This window comes from Pleurodeles waltl, chromosome 4_2, assembly GCF_031143425.1.
Source record: "Pleurodeles waltl isolate 20211129_DDA chromosome 4_2, aPleWal1.hap1.20221129, whole genome shotgun sequence".
In the NCBI taxonomy this organism is placed as follows: domain Eukaryota; kingdom Metazoa; phylum Chordata; class Amphibia; order Caudata; family Salamandridae; genus Pleurodeles; species Pleurodeles waltl.
In genome coordinates this window covers 464234163-464256218 of record NC_090443.1, presented here as the reverse complement: position 1 = coordinate 464256218, position 22056 = coordinate 464234163, and the positions used below count along the sequence as shown (strand labels likewise).

At 42.7% G+C, this 22056-nt stretch overlaps 1 protein-coding gene across 1 annotated transcript in view; it reads right to left on the bottom strand.

Annotated features, from left to right (window-relative positions):
* The window catches only part of LOC138292914 (complement C3-like), a 2405892-nt gene that overhangs the window by 1945296 nt on the left and 438540 nt on the right, over positions 1-22056 (bottom strand). The window lies entirely within an intron of this gene.

Here is a 22056-nt window from a genome sequence, read left to right as displayed (position 1 = left end):
GACTATTGAGAGGATGGTCCAAGCCTACATGGATGACCCAACAGAGGACTATCAGGATCAAAACCCATTAGTGTATTGGTATGGGAAAAGGCGCCAATGGCCAGTGCTCAGCAGGCTGGCAATGAAGTATCTGGCTTGCCCTGTAGCCAGTTATCTGCTGACTGTGTGTTCAGTGCAGCAGGTGCAGTTGGCACAGTGAAAAGGACTAGTCTCTAGTACAAAATGTAGAGAGATTAACCATGATCACAATGAATCAGCGCTTAATACTCCCGAATTACAGCATACTTGTAGTACAACAGGAGGTGGATGAGGGCGATTGGTCAGACTCAGGTCATGGTAGTATGTTAGCTGACCAACTTCTGGACGAAGCACCTGAGTTTGAGGATGAACTCCACTTCCCTGATTACTGAGTAGACCTGGGCCACCATAAAACTTTATTTTTTCTATTGACGAACTGCTTTGAGAAAAAAAGGATCTAGCTAGGACAGTGAACATTATTAATTTGTTTGTTTGTGTCTCACTGACTAATGAACCACCACATTTTAGAAACATGTATGGCTGGATTGGAGTTGGACCAGTGTGCAGTGAAGAAGCACCCCGCCCCAAAATATTTTCAAGGACATTGGAGAGACAATGCCTGCCTCCATCCCGTCACATGCCTATCCCTTCTTTTATCCCTCAGCAGGACTGACCCAGATATTTGATTTACAACTACCTGGCCAATGTGTTTCATTAAATTAAAGAAGATCAACAATGTACCACCATGCTTGATTCAAACAAGTAAGTAATGCTATGCACCAACAGTTGATGTGAGTGATTCTTGTTTCAATGTTGAGATGATTCATGTAGTGGCAGATAGTGAGAGTGTATTGTTGAACTATAATTTATTATGCTTGATTGTGTTTGTAGTTGAATTACATTGTGGGAGGCCTAATAGGTGATTTTTTTTCTTCTGAAGGTAATTTTTTTACTTCCCCTTCGATAGTCAGCAAGATTTGTTTGCCGGTTTCACACTGCTTTGTTTTCTGGTTCATATTCCTCAAAAACCCAACCGGTCCATTTAGCTAGCAAATACAAATCTAGTCTACACAAAAAACACAGCCATGCACTACAGGTTGCTCTCTCTCAATTGAGTTGGGAGACTGGGACTCTTGGGAGGAGTCAGTACAGAGTTGGACATAGTCTTTGATCAGAGTCAGGAGAATGATGCAAGGACACAGAGTGTGAATTGACAACTTCAACAATTGTCAGAAGAAGGAAGTTATCAACTTCATGGAGATCAACATGGATGATGAGGGTAAGAGGCCTACTCAACTCTGTGGACTGGTGAGAAGCGCATTGGTTACTTGATTTGAGAAATGCAATGCTGCTGCATGTGTGTGCTGTCTGGCTCAAATTTTAAACTATGTGGTTGGGTGGGGGGGCCTGTGGTAGGTAACTGAAGGGAATAGTCATGTGATGGATGATGCCACATCTTCTAATTATGCATGTGCTCAGCTAAGTGTTATTAACATGATGATGATCATGACAGTTGCAAGTTTGATCATCCCAATATACATGCAGTCACTTGTCTGTGATTATTTTTGATGTAATTGCGCTCACTTCATCAGTCAAACAAATGAATGATTGCAAAGGACTGTGATCTTGCTCTGCCTCCTCCGAGTCCTCTTGGCAAAGTACTCCTCATGAAGTTTACCTTCCATTCTATCCATATTGATTCTACAATATCATGATAATCATTTCTGTTTTAGAACCTGCTGGCCTTCTCTTCTCCTGCACAAAAGGAAAAAGCACAATAACACTCATTCATATTTTTTTGGACTGCTTCAGCCAGGCAGACACTCAAGATTGACAGGGCAATCCAAGAAGAATGCAGATGCACCACCCAATTTGTCAATACTGACTTGTATAATTTTTCTTTTAATAATCTTGTTTTAGAACTTTGTGTGTTAGCTTCACTCCAACATTATTTGTATTTACTATTTTGCAAACCTAGGTGACAGATCAATTTGATATATAATAACTTTGGTCTCTCTGGGGCTGATGGAATGTTTTCAATCCATTTAGGTTAACTGTCTCATACTCATTCCTTTCTATTGCTCCCACAACACGCTACTGATCATTGCCCAGATGAATATTGTGCATGTGTAGTGTTTGTAATTTTGTCACACCTTTCCCTAAATCCCGTTTCCCATCCATTCATCAAATCCCCAACCTTCTTCCCCCAGGCTGTGTGATTTATTGAGGTGTGACTTAATAATTTACACCACTACTTATTCTCACACTTGGTGGGGCAAATATGGTGATAGCAACACCAACTCAGTGTGCAGGATCTTCATTTGAGATCACATAGGTGGGAGTGGGACCTCGCTTATGATGCCTTTACTGTTAGTGTGCCAGCATGCTACAACTACCACCACCATGGCACCCTCGCTTCATCTATTCAGGTAATAGAACTATGAAACATTGTTGTACTTTTAGGCAATATATTAGGCAATGGGAAATCTCCCCCCCACACTCCTTATGGGTCAAATATAGTTGCAGACTGCAGTGCAGAGACTAGGAGAGTAGTAGAACAAGGGTACCTAACAACTAATTATTATACATTATCATCAGATTTTGAAAACATGTGCACTAAAAGACAACAGTGCGAAGCAAAACCCCCCAGAAAAAGATTTGAGGCATAAATACCATTAAATAAATATTTATTAGCCCTAACAAGAACAATATAAACCCACTCCTTCCACCAACAACTGGTCCACCCATCTCCACAAAGAAATCTCCCTGTCCCCAGCCAATGTTAAAAAAACTCAAATGTCAATGATAAAAGAAAACAAAGTCCAACAGTCCAGAACCCTGTCCCAAACACCCATTTCCACCCTCTCCACCCACAACAAGTACCACCTACCTAATCAAAGGTTAAAAAAGGGTCAGAAGAGGGCACTAACGGCAGGCCAGGAGTTGTTTATGGAGCTCCTCGATGTGTGCCTGCCTAGCTTCTATTTGTGCCAGCTTTCGCAGGATGCAGCATTGAAAAGCGGTGTCTGGGGGGGGCAGCTGTGATGGAATGGTGGCGTGCGGCTGCCAGCAAACTGCGGCACCGATGTTGATACTGAGAGACTGAGGCGCTGGGGCCTGGCTAGGGCCCTGGGCATTGGCAGCTGCCCCTGCTGCCTCCTCCTCCTGCTCTAGGACCACCAGACGCTAATATTTAGCCCTGGTAGCCTTCAGCTTCTGCTGCGACAGCCGGGTTGCTCTTTCCTGCCTTGAAGGGGGACCAGCAGGAATAGCTATATCAAGAAAGAAAAAAGACAAACTGTAAACAATGCTCTGTGAAAAAGACTTGTTTAAAATCATGTAGTGACACAGTAGCAGTACATTTGCTGGTGACCTCAGGCCATTCGATTTTGATGTGATTAGAGTCACAGCCATAATGCACTATGGAGTACAAGTATTCTTATCTCTCCTGTTGTGCTAAATTAATGGAGGCATTCTAGCTCAGCTGGAACCCTAGTTGTACTTGTTACTAACTGCAGCTGGGGCAGCTGAATTAGGCCATTAACTTATTCCAATGGCCCGCTCTTCTCTAAAATGCCTTTCAATTTTACCCTGACTACAAGGCAGATGAATATTAAGAATGATTCATGCCACATACTATAATAATATCAATCATGCAGACATCCTGCCTGCCGTAAGTAGATGGTGGGATAAGTGATGTACTGCAGTACAAGGAAAGAATTAAGGAATGGGATATATAGCTTGTATTTGGCATGTTCGTCACAGACTATGCCATCCACAGAAGTCAAGGCACTTACTTAGTCCCACTTTACTCCCTATCCTCATCTCCCTCCTCCACCACACTTTGTAATAATTACATTTTTCCAAATGCATTTGCTTGGCAGTAAGGAATGGATTCTTACCATAATCTTCTGCAGGGTAAATTGAGTGGATTAGGCTGGGTAGGAAGAGTAGACGCTTTACTGATAAATTTATCATCATCATCATGTTCCTAAGGTTTGGCTAGTAGTGTGAGTCATTGTGGTAGGCAAATGTTGAAAGGGAAACATTTGAACAGGCATTCATTAATTATAGGAGACATAATTAAATATTTCACTTAGCTAGAAAAATATGGCGCGAGTCAAAATTGGATTCTTCTAGTTTTTTTGGAAGGCTGGGACAGAACTTAAAAATGATTAAATGATTGAAGTACTAGGAAGTGACTGAGTGAGCGGGCACAGGTATGGAAGGGAAACACCTTGTTTTCACATTGCCATGCATTGAAAACTTTGAAAATAAATGACACACTAGGTTAAATTAAGCAGACACACATTGCACAGCCACAATTGCAGTGCCAATTCTGCCAAATTGAACCATGCAGCTGTTATGTCATCATGGGTGGCACTGGTGAAATGCTATAGGTAGGCAGGGAGGGGCTGATTAATGCTGATGGGATCTATATTATCTGCCTCGCTTGAAAAATACTGTGAGTCAAGGGGATAGTCAGAAATACCACCCAACCCTTTAAATCAAACCTTTAATAAAACCATTATAAGCAAGGGAAGTAGGTGAGAAGAACGCACCCTTGTTTCTTCATTCCAAGCATTTATCTATTCATAATTGCATTGCTCTTCAAGTATTTTTATTCTTCACCCTTTCCTGGCTTTGATACACACCATTTAAGGTTAACATTCTCTCATCCAGTCTTTCACCAATGAAAACCATCCAAATTCCAGATATGGCTCTCAATGAACCTTTTACCAACATTCATTTACCCAATACCCACCCATGTATCCTTTCACCGATTCAACTATCCAAAATTTCCATCCAACCCACCTAAGGATTCCTTTCACCTATCCAAGCAGGCATCCTTTCACCTGCATACCCTTTTATCCATCCTTCACGCACTCATTCATCCTATCACGCATACATATGATTATTATGCACCCTTTCACCCACACATCCTTTCACTCATATTATATCTCAGCCATTCTTTCTCGTTCCATCCTTATTTCAATTTTCCATAAACCCATCATAGTTAAAGTTCTTAATGAATGTTTATCTGCAGAGTTTCAGATAGAAGAGGCCATTAATACTCAACTCCCGCTGTATCTGCTAAGCAGATGTGTTTACGAGTGAGTCAAGAACACTAGTACACCCTTGCCGTGAGTTTATTACTAATTGTCAATAAGCAAACAATATGACTTACCACAGCTTCCACTGCCGCTGCAGAGACTCCCCCTTTCCACCACTTGCGCAGACGCATCTTTGCTGCTCTGCTGGCACCAGCACTGGTGGTTGGTGTAGCTAGAAAAAAACATTACACATTTTAGATGCCAGATACGCCTCCCCCTATTGTTTTTTTTTTATAGCAAAATACAACCACAATACTCAGTACAATTCAGTTACAGAATTATCTTCTATCAGAACCGCAGGTGGGCATTTTGGTGGTTGGCAATTTTTGAAAATCCAGGTAGTCAAGCCAAACAAAAAACTTTTTGTAATGGAGGGGCAGAACCATTTATGAATCTGAGTTTTTGCAGAGAAATAAAAGGGTTCAAACATTGGTCAATGAAGGACATATGGAATTGGTTGGCATATGCAAAGGGGCCGTCCTCCTCATACTTCCAAACGTGGGACACAGTCATCAACTGCTGGTATACTACATTAATGATATAATACATACACAACATTAGAGTATTCAATTACATGACCATGTCCAAACACTCTTTTTTTACTGATTGAGCTGGAGCAAGAAAAAGAAAGATTTCTCGACAAACAAGCGTAGAATATCTTACTTGGGCATGCCATTTTAACAGTAGAGCACATGGGTTCCCTGAGCCTTACAGCACCACCAGTCCACAAGATATATAAGGGGAGAGGGAAAGCTTACTGACAAAGCAGAAGGAAGCTACAGACAGGCTAGTACAGAGTGACAGTTTGCTGTAAAATACAGAAGTTCGAAATATAGAAAATAAGGAAAAAGGATAATGCAGGGATAAGAAGAATTTAGAAAACAGATAATTTGAAGAGGCATTTGAAATAAATTAGGAGACCGGCACAGTAAAAAGGTAAAAAATAATTCTAAATGTGGAGCTGCTAAAGTTAGGAAAATAAATATTAACAGCAGGAGGACTTACTGGGGCCAGCGGAGTCATCTGCCCTGGCTCTTGTGGAGGGGGCACCTCCAGCTCCCTCACCCACCTGTCGAGCCCTCTTCTTGCTCCTGGATGCTGAATGATGTAAGGAATAAAGGAAACAAAATTAAAAAGATCAGTGGTACAGTTAATAATAATCTCTCCAAAAATAGTTTTTTGACAGGAAAAGGCAAACGCAACAACATTGAACTTTTCTAAATCGGAGCGCCTGTATAGTACTACTATTGTGGACAATCCTATTCCAAATTTCCTAACAATATTCCAAATTTCCAAAACTACAATTTGGAATTACTAATAAATTGCAATGAATGATTTTTGCTTCTCATCTCATTCTCGATCTCTCAACAACCTTTGACAGGCCAACTCAGTTTGCATTTTTTAATGCATAGATGGATGCATGCATAACTACACATCATTGAGAAATTGCTTGGCACTGTACGAGCTACAAAGAAGGCACAGAGAAGTGAGAGAATGTGCTAATTCACTAATACTAATAACTATCACTTTCATAGTGACAGGACATGACACAGGAGGAGTGCCTGCATTACTTTTTAAATAATCAGCCCAAGTAAGCGTCAACAAGACGTACGATTAGGTAGCGCCAAGCACCTGTCAAGATGACGATCACACAATATTTGTAACATAAACTTACCTTACCTGCATGTGAGCAGCAAAAGCTTGCTATTGTGGAAAAAAAATATCAGCATAGAACACATCTAATAATTAATTATTACTCACTGAGCCCAGCAAACCTCCACACCTAGCAGGTCAAGCAGGTCTTTCTTCTGATCTAGGATGTCAGCCTACCGGTGCGCCAGCTTTGCTGGGTGCGCCAGACCCCAGAGCTGCGGTGCACAGCCAAGCGCACCTTCTCCCAGTGCTGTCAGTGCTCCTGGGGGCCATACCTACTCCAGGGCCTGCTGCATGCTTCCAGGGTGGAGGAGACGTGGTGCTGCACATTAAAAACTAGTGCTGCCACCTCAACCCCAGACAAAATGGCTCAGGCTGCACCCCTTTGAGGTGCCGCCACCCCCAAGGAAGGCGGCTGCCGGTGGTGGTTTGGGGGGTCCTGGCACTGCTGCTCCCTTGCTCTGCCATGGCGCTGGGCATCTGAGGGAAAGATACAATAAAGGAAAAAGGAAGGAAGGAAAAAAATAAGAAAGTAACGCAAAAAATTAAAAAGGTACAAAAGTCACGAAAAGACACAATAAAATTAGAAAAAAAACATAAAACATTAAAACATAAATAGGAAAGGTAAGATAATAAATCAAAAATAGGGGAAAATATGTTTCATAAGTGTGGTATGAAATAGATTAATAAGGGATAAAAAGCAGGCCCAAGCACCATAACAAAGCAAAAATCAAGATGGCGACGCCCATGCAAATTGCGTGGTGCTGTTTGCGTGAGATTTCAAGTGCAAGAATGCACTTCGCTTTGCCAGTGACATTAAACATCACACGAACGGGTGCAGCAAGAAATTCTGCCTGCTCGTGGATCTCCGTGTAGTGAAGTGGAGTTGTTTTGCCACTTTGCTGAGTTCTGCATAGTGCGACTATGCAAACTACCCCCAGACATTGTATTCAGCATTAATAGTTTTGTAGTGACCATGGTGCCCATGGAGTAGTTTGGTGGTGTACCAGGGAGCCGCAGTGCACAGTTTGTGAACTACTGAGATATAGTTGTAAACCCTGTAGGGATCTCTGTATGTATCAAAGATGACCCAGAAAGGACTTCTGGGGTTTGTGGGGTGATAGACACTAATGGGTATGGGTTTTGCTCATTTCAGACATCACTGGTATGGTGAGGCTCTTGATAATTTTCTGGTGAAATATAAACTGTTATTTGCTTCAGAGAATATTTACAGGCAGCAGGCAACATTATTTACCTTATTTTGTGTTCTCTTGGGATTTCACACTGGATGTCAGATTTTAATATTGTCCCAAACTGTTGTAGTGACCACAACCTTCTTACTGGAAGCCTGAGTTTGGGCTTAAAGACTGAGGCTCTGGTAACTAAGGATGCGGGTATGATGTACTCAAGAATTAAGGTCTATTGATCAAATTGAAAACAATCAATCAGTAGATTTGTAGAGAGCTTGTTGTCACCCATGAGGGTATCCAGGTGCTGCAAATTAGACCCAACCCATTTATTGTGGGATATGATGCAGTTAAATTTGAAGGCCTGTAGGTTTTGTTTAGATCATAATGCAGTACTGTCTGAGATCAAACACTTGATGATCTACCTTCCCGGAGAGTTGGAAACACGCAGAGATCAACGCCCTCCTCAAGAAACCCCAGGCAGACCGAAAGGACCTCAAGAACTTCTGAACCACCTCCCTGCTCCCCTTCCCGGCAAAAGTCATCAAGAAAATTGTCAACAAACAACTGACCAGTTTCCTCGAGGAGAACAACACTCTGGACCCGTCCCAATCTGGATTCCGGAACAACCACAGCACCAAAACCGCCCTCATCGCCACCACCAACGATATCAGGACCATGCTTGACAACGGCAAAACCGCGGCTCTCATCCTCCTGGAACTCTCAGCCATGTTCGACACCATCTACCACCACACCCTACACACATACCTCAACGACACAGGGATCCGCAACAGATCCCTTGACTGGATCATCTCCTTCTTCACGGCAGAACTCAGAGAATCCACCTCCCTCTATTCCACTCTGAAGCCACCAAAATCATCTGCGGCACACCCCAGGGATCGTCCCTCAGCCTGACCCTCTTTAACATCTACCTGGCTCTGCTCGCAAACATCGCCCGATCTCACAACCTCAACACCTTCTCATATGCCGATGGCACCCAGCTCATCCTCTCCCTCACCAAGGACCCCGCCATTGCCAAAACCAACCTCCACGAAGGAATGAAGGCCATCGCCGAATGGATGAAGAACAGCTGCCTGAAACTAAATTCCAACAAAACTGAGGTCCTTATCCTCGCCTCCACTCCCTCCACATGGGACAACTTGTAGTGGCCTGCTACACTGGGAACCGCACTGACACCCACGGACCACGCACGCAACCTGGGATTCATCCTGGACTCATCACTATCAATGACCCAGCAAGTCGATGCCATCTCTTCCTTCTGCTTAAACAACCTCTGCATGTTTCGGAAGATCTACAAATGGATCCCTACTGAAACCAGAAGGACAGTCACCCAAGCCCTTGTAAGCAGCAAACTGGACTACGGCAATGCCCTCTACGCAACCATGAACAACGGCCAAGCTCCAGAAAAGACTGCAATGCATACAGAATGCCTCTGCATGCCTCATCCTGGACATCCCCCGCCACTGACACATCACAGCCCACCTGAGAGACCTACACTAGCTTCCCGTCAACAAGAGAATCACGTTCAAACTTCTCACCCACGCTCACAAGGCACTGCACAACACCGGACCAGAATACCTCAACAGACAGCTCTCCTTCTATACCCGACCCAACAGCTTTGCTCCGCTGACCTTGCCCTACCACCGTCCCACGCATCCACTGAATGACCGCCAGTGGTACATCGTTCTCCCACCTTGCCGCCAAGATGTGGAAAACTCTTCCCACCCACCTGCGACAGACACAAAACCCACTTACCTTCAGGAGACACCTCAAGACATGGCCGTTCGAGCAGTAGCAGCCCCCCTCCCATCAGTGCCTTGAGACCCTCACTGGTGAGTAGTGTGCTTTACAAATGCTCTGATTGATTGAGTCCTGTGTTTGTAATAATCAGTCTGGCCTTTCAATTACCATAGTTTCTCAGGATTACCCCTGTAACAAATTGTGCAATATCATTTGGATTCCAAGATGCATACAGTAGGGGTTAACATGTATCCTCTTTCAGTTTCTGGTGGTGTACAGAAATAAAAAGCCGCGATGATTGCATTTGGCATTTTAACATATTCTTGTTCTCTTTGCTATGAACTGATGCTGCATTAGCCATCCCTATATTCAGTCTCTGCTGCAAGGCTGATGAATGAGCATTATAGTGCACACTGTGCAAGAGCAAAGTGCCATTACTAACAGTCAGGTAAGTCAGTGGTTGAAATAGGCCTATATTGTTCCCCATTCCATGTGCTTTGGCCATCAGAAGCAAAAAGTGAATGCCACCACAACAGACTAATAATGGATGAACCCGGCTGACAAAAACCCCATGAACATGTATATATTACATATTATTTTGTTAATTACAAACAAAAGGTTGTAGTTAACACCCAACCTAAAATGTTCCTGTAAAGTAAAAAATTAAATAATGCATTTTCTCCTTAACCATGAGAGGTGTCCAGTACACTGTCATATCCAGATTTAAAAACACCTCTTGATCAGGACTATGGTCTCAAAGCAAAGACTCATCTTGCAGTTTTATATAGCGTAAAATCGACCCCCACCCGCCAAAAAAAGTAATGTAATGGGGAGCCACAGCCAATTGGCCAAGGGAGCCAAGGGTTGAAAAAATTTGTAAACCACTGCTATCTATGATTATTCTGTAATAATCAAGAGGCATGACATTAGTGGGTAAGGGGTACTAAAGTTCATATTGGAAAAATTCTTGAGTCTGAAGATTTGAATCAAAAACATAGTCAACATCAGTGGCAGTCAAGGAGGTAGCCCACTGCATCCAATGTTAGCTTTGGTAACAGCCTCAAGGCCTGGGATCGGGGTAACAACAATAATGCCCTTACCCTGGGCTAGTGGTCTGTCCTTGATAACTGCCATTTGAACGGCAGTCAGTTTTTTTCTGTTGGTGGAAATCCATTTCAGCATTGGATTATAGATGTGATTTGTACACTATGGGTATTGTGTCACCTTCATTGAATGTGACATAAGTGAATCCATTGGCACCCAGAATAACTCGGATTACCAAATTTGCTTTGTTTTCACATGTAAGTGTTTAACGTCAAGTATGCCAGTCTGTAGTGATCTGACAATGTGTGTATGTTGTGGTGTCCATGATTTGCTTGAAAAACAGGACAGATCAATTATAAAGTGGTTTTATACACTGAGCATAATCTGGAATGTATGTTCTGCCAAAATTAAAGAATTATTTGTAGTTGTGCAAACATTTCTAAGAAGTGTGGTGCCAGACTTTTTCCCTCATTTTATAGTTTATATCCCACAAACAGGACACTGAGGAAAGCACTTTTAGTGTTCTTAAAATTGAATTTGTAGTCAATTCCCAGTACAATGCGATCTACTCTGGCCAGATGTGTGTTGGGGTTGTCATCCGTCAGATACATGTCATTTATATAGAAAAATGCATCAGGATCAAAATCATGTAACATTGATGTCACATGGGCTGAGAACAATCCTGGACTGTTCTTATACCGTCTGGGAAAAGCCTAACATGGAAAATGTAGTTCGATCCAGAATTTCAGTTGCTAAACTTTGATAGAAAAACACGTTAGAGGTATCCAGGGTTTTTTTTTTTTTGCGTACAATGTTGTTAATAAGAGCTGTGGTATGTGAATTTAGAACAGCAAATGTATGTGTGCGATTATTTAAATGTTTGTAATCTAAGACTATTCTATAAGAATGGTCTGGCTGAGCTACGGGAAACAAAGGGTCATTCATGGCTGATAAACAGGGTTCAATTACTCCATGGGACTCTTGTTGAGAGAGACTCTCCATTACTGGGGCTTTTGCATCATGTTTTATTAGGTATTGAGGTTGTATTTGTGGATTGGACCATAAAGGTATAACATGATAAGGAGGGTTGCTATCCCAATCCACATGGCTGTGGTACAGCACAGGAGCCTGTCCCAGAGCCCAATCTGCAGCAAAGGCTTCCTTTACTGTTTCTGAAACTAGGACTGAGAAAGAAGGCTAAATGACATTGTCCCCTTGTGGGAGTGTTCAAACAAATTCTAGCAGCCAATCATTTTTTGCCACAAGAATATAATAGCTATGGTTAATCTTTCTTAGAAAGTTACTTTAAGTATGTGCTTGATGCCCCCCTCAATTTGAATTTGTAATTTGTAGACCCTACTAGGTAGGGCAACGCACCTGTCTGGGGCTCCATCTTCAAAGTAGTTACTAGTTGCTGTCACCTTCAGAAGCTCTTGAAGATTCTAGTGAACTATCATGACCTCTGCTGCTCAGTCTACCAGAGTCACTGCCCATATCCTGTTCTTCAGTAGTGTTCCCAACATGTGAGACATATTTAGCTGAAAGTGCTGCAGCCTTCTTTTTAAAACTAGGTTTGTGTTGTGGAAGTTTCTCTTCCTATTTTATTGTGATGCCAGATGAAGGCTGTGAGTCCTTTTTTAGTTTCACATATTCTTTTATATGCTCTGACTACCCACATCTCTCAGTCCGTTTGTGAGATGAGTCCTGAAAGGTACGAGAATGGTGTGTATCAGTATACTCATTACTTTCAGAAGGTTTCTAATTGTCACGATTTCTAAGATTGTATTGTTTCTCGGAGGTCTCTGAATGCAGATATTCTCCATGCTCTTTTACGTTATCTTTATTAGATTTTTGTTTGTCCCAGAGATTTTTAGAACCCTCCTGCACTTGCTTGACATTATCCTTTTTGGAATTACCTTTAAGCTGTGGCTTGTTTGGTCAGCCCCTAGACTATTCCGGCCTAAGCTAGTATAAGACTTGCTAATAATCTTTGGAAGTTCATGTTCCTGGTCTATTTGAGGAACATTGCTGAGCTGCTGGCATATTGCCAATGCTGCTGCTTCCCTTTTAATGTTTCTTAAAATGATTGGAGGAGACTGTGGATTAAATTAGCCCATTCATTTCATCGCTAAATCCAGGGCAGGGGCAGCCCAGTGTTCATTTTGAATTTGTTTCAACACATCCAGAAAATTTGCCAGTGTCGATGAGCCATTTGTCAGGGTATTAACTGCAGGAAAACCTTGCCCTAAGTGGCAGACTCATCGATGGAGGGAATCACTCCAAATGGCAAATAGATTGTGAGGATTCTGTGTTTAGCTTGAAGTCCAAATGGAGAAACAGTGCTTCCAGCTGATTTGTTTTTTGTTCAACCGAAAACTGGATTTCTTCCCATTTGGTGGGAGCCTTACCGGTAATTGAATTAATAGTAACCAGGTTTATCCCAGGGGTAGCCAACTGTCGAGCAACTGGAGCAGCCTTTGCTGGACAGTGTTTGAAGGCTGCATTACAAATTGTATTAAGCATCTATATATTCTAACTAGATTATTGCGCAATGGATGTAGATCCACTGCCTGTAAATTTTGTACATTTGCAAATGGTGCGTAGGTGGCTAGAATTGGCCTTGAGGCCCCATCATTACTAAGGGGTCCTAATCTGATGTTATCAATAACACATGGAGGGTGCTTTGAAACCAATTAGTGTGTTCTTGATATGTTAATGGTATTTCTAGATATTGATAAGCTCTGTATTGGGCAGGTGCAGTAGCTACAGTGTATGTGTGAAAACTGTTTGCATTTGCATCAACTACAGGAAAGGTGACCCATGAATTGAACATTTCTGTTCTATACTCATCATGTGCCTCTACCACGAATGTAAAATCTCCACCACCATTGGAAAGCCCATTAGCAAATAAATATTTTGTGACAGGTTGTCTACAATGTAGTGGTATTGTGCCATATTTAAAGGGCAAAATGCAGAGCTAGAGACACCAAATGGGGTGTCTTTTTAAGGTTCAAGCTTGAAAAACCTACAGATTAAGATAAGTACTAGCTATTTAGCTGAGGAGGATTTTTCCCTATCACCACAGACGTCTCCCTACAAAATGTGATTAAGGTACCTTTGGCATGCAGAAGAGTTACTCAGGAGATCTGTTAAAGTTGTACCTGACCAAAGTTGGTAGTGCCATGTTGTGCGGTTTCTATAATGGCAAAAAGACAGCGTGTTTAGGGCAGTAGCACCACCGAGTGTGGGAGACTGAGTCAATTACATACCATTTGGAAGCTGTTAGCCTGACTCCTGGCTAGCCTGCAATGCATTACCCACCCTGGGAAGGAGAAAGTGATTTGTGGCAACCTAAACCTGACATTCTGACTCCTCAGGGATGGGGTGGAAGCAGATCATACTCCTTTCCCTCAGTTACTCAGTGACTCACATATGGCAAGGCAGGACACAAGATGCAAACTGGATTTCAATGCATTTATAGATGCAACTGCATTCTAGTATAAAAAGCATGAGCTGTGATAAGAAGGCTGGTGAAACATAGTATGGTAATCATCATTACCAGAAGTATAAAGAGGATAAACAATACCACTATTTTTCTTGATTCTAGAAAGCCTAGAGAATCCTGTCTATACCCTATGTCTAGGTCTGAGAGCATAGTGGCGATAACGCTTCTGTCTGTCCTGATCTAGTGGAGTAACCCCATACCTGAGTAGGATTGGAAGGGTCTGCCTGTCTGGTTGGCAGTTCTTTTGGGAACTGGAAGAATCAGTGTCAGGATCTGCCAAGCTGTCGGGGGAATGGTATGTGTCCCAGGATGGCCATGACTGGAATGGTCTCTGCCCCCCTTAGGCCTGTGTGTTGATTATATAATAACCCATGCAGAGTTATGGGAATAGGCCTGACATACTGATGTCTCTATAAGATGAGGACTGACTCTTGAGCTCCTGGAGTGGCAATACAATTTAGTATATCATGCACCATGCATTACATCCTTGAACAGAGTACAGAATGCAATTTGTACAAATGACAGACAAATTGTGCAGCATGAGTAGCTCTGTCTTCTTGGAAAGAAGCAGCTGACTAAAATATAAAACAACAGAGGTAAAAAAAAGCTGGTTGTACTAAAAGTATGAAATAAATAAAATGCATACAAATGTAAAAGATAATGGCTACGGGCCTAATGCTAAAATAAGAGTGCTCAACTTAAGTGCTAACAGGACCTGCAACATTGTATACCACATACCTAGAAGATGCTAGATTAGCTTGTGAAATAAGCACATCTAAAGTGTGTTCCCATTTAGATATATTGACAGTGGAGGGGCCATAGCTCTGTAATTTGGAGATATCAAATCCTTAGCATAGATTTTACTTAACACATTTTAGACTAAACACTGCATTTTTTAGTCACATTTCCAAATTGTGGCAATTGGTTTGAAAATCCTATTGTATGTCCATGTGATAATCACACTGCACAGAACACACTGTAGATTATGATTTTCTGAACATTGAATTATTCTTTTCCTAGAAACATTATTAATTGCCATTGTAGCATGCCTTCATGGTAAAAAGGGCTAGTCAGGCATTGCTAGTTTTACAACTCCTTTTATCAGAAAAGAGCTATCTTGTTGTAATTAATTTCATCCAAAGTGTCCTGTAAATAAGGAAACAATGCTGATCATCACTGGTATGATTACGGTGAATTCAATGTAAGAATTGATTTCTTACCTGTAATCCTAGTTCTCTCACGGGGGACAAGGAGCACTTCTTTACAGTATATCTTCTTAAGTGCAAATGTTCAATTGACTTTAGTGAGGCCTGGAGAAACACTTAAGATATTAATGTTTTGCAGCTTATAAAGAAAGTTATATTTGGCAGTATGGAGCCATGCTGGCAAACTCAAAAAGAGAGATTGGGATGAACCATCTGGCCTCCGAACTTCATGAAAAGTTCCTGTCTGCTTGGCAGCTTCCTGTGTGGATGCTCCGATATTTAGAGGAGGTCTGTGAACCACGATTGTCACGGCCACTCCAGAGCTATGAAAATCATTCTAGCCTTCTAGTAGAAAGCTTGATGATTAGTGATGGTATCAGGGGAATCAAAGGAAAATTGTAGAGAAATTTGCCAGACCAGTTTATCCCTAGAGCATTCCACAATGTCACTAGTTATTAGTACTTCGAGGTGAAGTTTGAGCAATTTTTGTTTTCTGCGCTTGCAAATAAATTTATGTGAGGAGAACCCCACATGCAGAAGATGTTACTCATGGTATTCATGAAGAATTCTGCTTAGAGAAGTTTCTTGAAAGTTCTGAGCCCCCAGAAGATGGGTTGCAGTGATTCTCAGGTCTATGGCTAGCAACCAGTTCTAAACTGCCTGGGCTTCCTGAGACAAAGCTCTGGATCTTATTCCCCTTTGTTTGTTCAAATAGTACATTATTGTTGTGTTGTCTTTTTGAACAAGAAGGGAATTTGTTCTTGGCCAACGGATGAAAATGAAAAATAAACCACTCATAGCTTGAGGAGATTGATGTAAAAAGTTGTTTCTTTCGGAGACCAGGTTCCCTGGATTTGAAGGTGTTCTATGTGCGCTCCCCAACCTAATAGAGAGACATCTGCTACTGATGTCTGAACATCCTGATGAAAAGGAATCTTGTGAAGAAGATTTTTAGATGGGCACCACCATTTGAAGAACTTCTTCACTTTGAGGGAGAGTGTGATTGTGTTCTCCCAGTTGCCTAAGTATTGATCCAACTGGTTCTCTGGACATTCTTAAAGTGGTCTCATATGGAGACGGGTGTTTGGAGTCATAAATATGCACAGTGCCATCAAGCCCGGGAAACATGACACTTTTTCAAAGTAAAGGATGAGAGGGTTTCGTGAGCGAGTGACATTTCAGACTGATTAATTAACAGTCTTACCTCTGAACAATACAGTTTTGCTTGACTGATGTAGATGATGAGACCTAGGTAATGCAGAGACTGGACTGGAGATGAAGTCAATTTGTTATGATTGACATGCCTAATTGGTTGAAGGTACTGATCGTCATTCGATAACGGAGATGTGCTTGTTGTGCTGACACCTTCTTAAGCCAGTTGTCTAGGTATGGACAGATGATTATTTAGAGTTTTCTGAGACGTGTGGTGACCACTGCTATGCAGTTCACAAAAGTTCAGGGGCTGACTTGAGGCCAAAGGGAAGTACCTTCTACTGGAAGTGATCATAAACTACTACAAATCCCTGGAATTTGAAAGTACGCCTCCTGGAGATCTGCTGAAGAGAGCCAGTGTCCTTGATGGATTTGGGGTTACATTTGATGTAATGCTAGCATTCTGAACTTTTCTCTCTGTATCCATCTGCTGACGAGTTTCAGATCTAGTATGGGTCTGAATTCATTTTGGCCTTTCTTTTTCATTAAAAAATAACAGGAATAAATCCCAGTGCCTCGTTGGTTAAGAGGAACTATCTCCACCGCCTGCTTCTGCAGAAGGATGTTCACTTCTGATCTGGGAATTTGCAGATGTTGATTGGATCATTTTTGTTGAATATTTGGTGGAGGGCTGGTGAATCTAAGACAATAACCATTCTGTACATTATTCAGACCCCAGGCATATTTTGTCATGGATTTCCACTCTATCAGATATTGCAAAACTTATTCCTCCTATCGGAGGTGGGTAACAGAAGAAGGGGAAGCAGTGACTCATTACTTGGAGCCTGCAGGAAGATTTCTGCATGGACAGGTTGGTGGCCAGCTCTTCCCTTGGGTTGACGTTGTTGGTGCTGCTGGAAAGGTCTTTGCTTCTGCTGTTGGTGGTGACCTTGAAACCATTGAGGGGTTTGAACCCTGTGCAGGTAGAAATATTTTTCAAAGGTTTTGTAAGTGTGTCTCTGCTGACCTTTGCATTACTCTAGTCCCACTTCAAGGTCTCCATCCCTGTCTTTCTACGAGCCATTTCGTCATCAGCATGCCTGCCAAATAAAGCGTTGCATGAGAAAAGAAGATTAAGAATCCTTTGTTGAGTTTCTTGCTTGAGGGCTGTAAGATGAAGGCAAGAATGCCCTCTAAGGGCCAACCAATGACAGTAATAATGGGTTGCCAGTAGAGAAGAATCGACAGGAGACCTGGTTGGAGACCATCATGCCTTCATTAACATACTTGAGGAAGTCCTCTCTTCAATGTCTCGGGAGGTCTTCAAGTAACTGCTGCATGAGTCGCATAAGGCTTTTTCATATCTGCCAACCAGGGTTGAAGCACTTGCTATTTTCATGTTACTAGCAGCTGCAACACACATCTTGCATCCCGCAGAGTCAAGAGTTTTGTCTGGTGGAACTGTAGATGAAGGAGTAGTAGAATGCTCTTTCTTTGCAGCTAGGGTGACCACTGAATGAAGGAAAGGATTTGATTGAAGGAACAACGGGTCCTGCTCAGAAGGTCTATAGTTTTGTTGAAGCCTCAAGAGAGCTGGTTTGGCTACAGCTGGTGTAAGGAATAGCTCCATCGCTGGATTTAATAGCCCCGGAACTAGGGGTGGGAGGAGTCTGGATGCCACCTGTTGGTGAAGAGTTGTGAAGATCACCAATGTTAATGTTGTTGGAGGAGGCATTGGAATGTTCAGGTTTCATGCCCCTTCACACAGGCACGTCTTAAAAAGGTGTTAATGTTATCCACTGTAGAGACCCAAGGATGGGACAGCAGGTCAAAGTCAGTGAATATCTTCTAGCACTGGAGGAAGAAGCAGAATTAAGAGATATGCGTCATGATTGTGTTCTGTAGGAGGTGACGGAGATGGAGGAGGTATAGAAGGGTCTGGAAGTGGGATAGGCTATAATGGAGAACATGCACTGGAGTATTTTGAGACAAAGGTGGATAGTAAAGGTCTTGGTCTTGATTTTCGGACTCTTTCTACAGGCCTGGAATGTCCCAGCATCGATGCTTTCCTATGTCTTGATGTCAACAGACTTCTCAATGTTGAATGTCTTTGTGTTTCGACGTTGTGGTATCAATCTCCTATGTCTTGACGTCAAACATTCCCTCTTTTTCAACGTCACCCAGGCCTGGATGGCGAACATGTGAGCACTGTACCTTGTCTTGATGTTGATGTCCTCAACGTGGACATAAAACTGTCATTTTTGAAAGTGGTCTCTCTTTTTTGGATCTCCCTCTGTTACAACTCTGTCATCCCATTTCTAGGGGGGGCTGTAAGGGGACTTTTCGGTAGACTGGGAATCACCTTGAACACTTATCTAGAGTCCCTTGCTGACTCCTGTTTATTTCTCTTTTTCCATGGTATACGTTTGTAGTATTACATTTGCTTCCTCAAGGGGTGTCCCAACCAGAGTCCTGATCAGACCCATCTGAAACCGTGACACCCTCACCTGGAGTCCTCAGAGTAAGGTGGAAGAACTCTGGTGGAGGACTGACCCTCTCCTGTGACGTCCCACCTTCAGAATGTGCCTGCTGCTGCCTGCTTCACTCTTCTGCTCTATGAAGGCAGATCTTCTCCCTGTCCCAGAGGGTCAGCTGGAGAAGGTTCTGTAGTGTGGACATCTACCAGGGATGTGGCTATTAGGAAAGCAGAGTATACAAACATCGTGTGGATCTGACTTGGCCTTCTTTCTACTGCAGGCAGGGCTCTTGTCAAATAAGGATAGCATTTTATTTGACAAAGGATTTTTTTTCTGTTGGAAATGACAGAAACAGAATGGAACACACTCAAAACTGTAAAATAAAGTGGCTGTCAAACATTTCTATGTCAGGGTCTTAAGATAAAAAAGCCGAAAAGATTGAGATCAGTGCTCCAAGATCCTGACACCAGGAGCCAAAAAAAGAACTGAGGCAACTGCCACCTGCTGAGCATGATGGAATACTGGTGGGCTGTGAGCCCTTAAAGGCACAGACTCTCTTTTCATATCTGCAAAGTTGCAACTTATAGGGGCTACATTGTCCTCTTCATATTTTTCCTTACCAAAAAAAGGTTGTGAATGAGATTTAGATAGTCAAATAAAGCTATTCCAGTTACTTTTCCTGGCTTTTAAAGTATTTATTAGCCTTTTTAAAATGCATTTTGAAGCAATTGGCCAATATAGCCTTGTTTATATGCTGCACAACATTATTATCTTGAGTGTTTCCCTAGGCCTTACTGAAGAAAGGCAAACATCTACGCTTAAGATGATATATTGTAAAGAAGTGCTCCGGGATCCCAACACATGAGAGGGACTATTCTGCGCTTATAATTATCAATGGAGATCCCCTAAGAGAGAATGAATTGTTTTTTATTAACTCTTTTAGCAAAACACTACATTTTTAATTTGTGAAATGATTGCATTTTTTGTCAACTTCTGTACTTTTATGGCTGTTCTTTAAGCTAAATAAACATATTTTGACTGACTTATTCAGGTAGTTACAGAACAGCTCAATGACCCCAATGACCTCAATGACACAAACCTTCTAGACTGTCGGAGGAAAGACAATAGCCCTTGCAAGGACCTAGAATTCATAGGCACAGCAGTTACAGCCTATGGGAGAGTTACTGGGGGAAAATATATTTATACATCTACTACTGACCTGCAATCTGCCTGAAATCCTGTCAAAAAGCACCATATTTTCCTAACAAAATCAGGGAGGGAAAATAGACTTATTTTAAGCTTACCTAACAGAAAAACATTTAAAAATCAAGCTTAAGTAAATGATACTGTAGGAAGTTAACAAAGCATTTCTGAATAATTTGTATTCGCAAAGGCAACAATACCTGTGACTGTAATTAATATGGAACTTCTGAATTTTCTTGAAGTACCAGACCAGTTTTTCGATTATATGAGATTGAATACCTGTCAGAATTTTATTTTGTTCATTTTCATCTTTTAAAAGCGCGAATATATAAATTGTTGAGAAAGCAATGTTGTTCAGACTCATTTACAACCATATTTACATTTTGCAATCTTCTAAATATATGCATATGTCTATAAAAGTTGCTGGAGTTAGTCATTTTGACAGTGGTTGAAGTTATGATTGAGTTTGGCCTTACTTAGGCAACTGATTTCTTGCTAGTAACGTTGGTGTAGTTTGACAAATATGTATGATGTTTTCTAAACTCCTGGCATGTCCCACCCACATTCCTAAACTCAATTTATGTGCCTCGCCCCCCTCCCTCCCTACTTAATGGCGGCCGCTGTGTGTTAGGATGGGAAACATCACTGACCTAGTCAGCGAACTGCTCTGCCTCCTCGTAGCTCCACCGGCATGTAGAGCCCTTTGTTCCTCTGAACTCTGACCTCGGTCAGGAGTTGAAGGCCCTCCTCCACCCTCAGGCTTCTGCCTGTCCCTCATCCCTGGTGCCTAGTGGGAGAGCTATGCCCTTTTGCTAGGCTTCCCTCTTCCTCTTTTTCTCTTTTTTCCTCTTTCTGCCTCTTTTTTACTCTGCGTGTTGTTCCTTTCTGTTCTCTTTCCTTTGGTGTTCCTTTTGTTTCCTTTGCTTTTCGTGCTTACTCTCTCTCCCTCGCTTTCTCCCCTCACTCCGCTCTCTCTCTCCCCACTCTCGCACCCTCTCTGTCTGTACCCTGCCGCTGCTGCCCCTGTGGCCCCGCCTCCCTCCTCTCTCTCGCGCTCTATCCCCGCTGGTGCTGCCCCCGTGGCCCCACCCCCTTTTTTCGCACCGTTTCCCAATCCCGCCTCCCAGCAGTCCTCTCCCCCATCCCTACTTAATGGCGGCTGCTGCACGGCTGCGCCGCTGGTGTGCCAAAGGCAAGCCCGTCTGCACCTCTCTGTGACCCGACCGTGGCCTGACCATGACCAGCGCCAGGGCCCCTGGACCTCCCACCCACCACCACTACATTCCAGCAGCACTCATCGCAATCAACCCAGGACACAACAACAACTCCAAAAAGGTATCTCCAAGCAACACCAAGGGGCCCTTCACCTGTCGCCACTGCAGATTCACCAGCCTCCATCACTCAAGCCCACCCCGAGGACCCACAAAGCAGATCACATCCTGATCAACATGCGCTCCAACCACAGGCACACCATTGAACTCTGGAACCTCATCAACACCACATACCCGGAAGTCGCCTTCCTCACGGAAACATGGCTTAACCCCTCCTTGGCTCCAGACATTGCCATCGTCATCGCCATCTCAGATGGTTACAAGATCATCCGCAGAGACCCCACAAACTGCCCCAGGGGAGGCATTGCCATCGTCCACAAAGATTCTCTATGCCTATCCACCAGCACCGAAGACTCTGCAACAAACATGGAACTCCTCCACTTCCAGATTGGAACCAACCCTAACA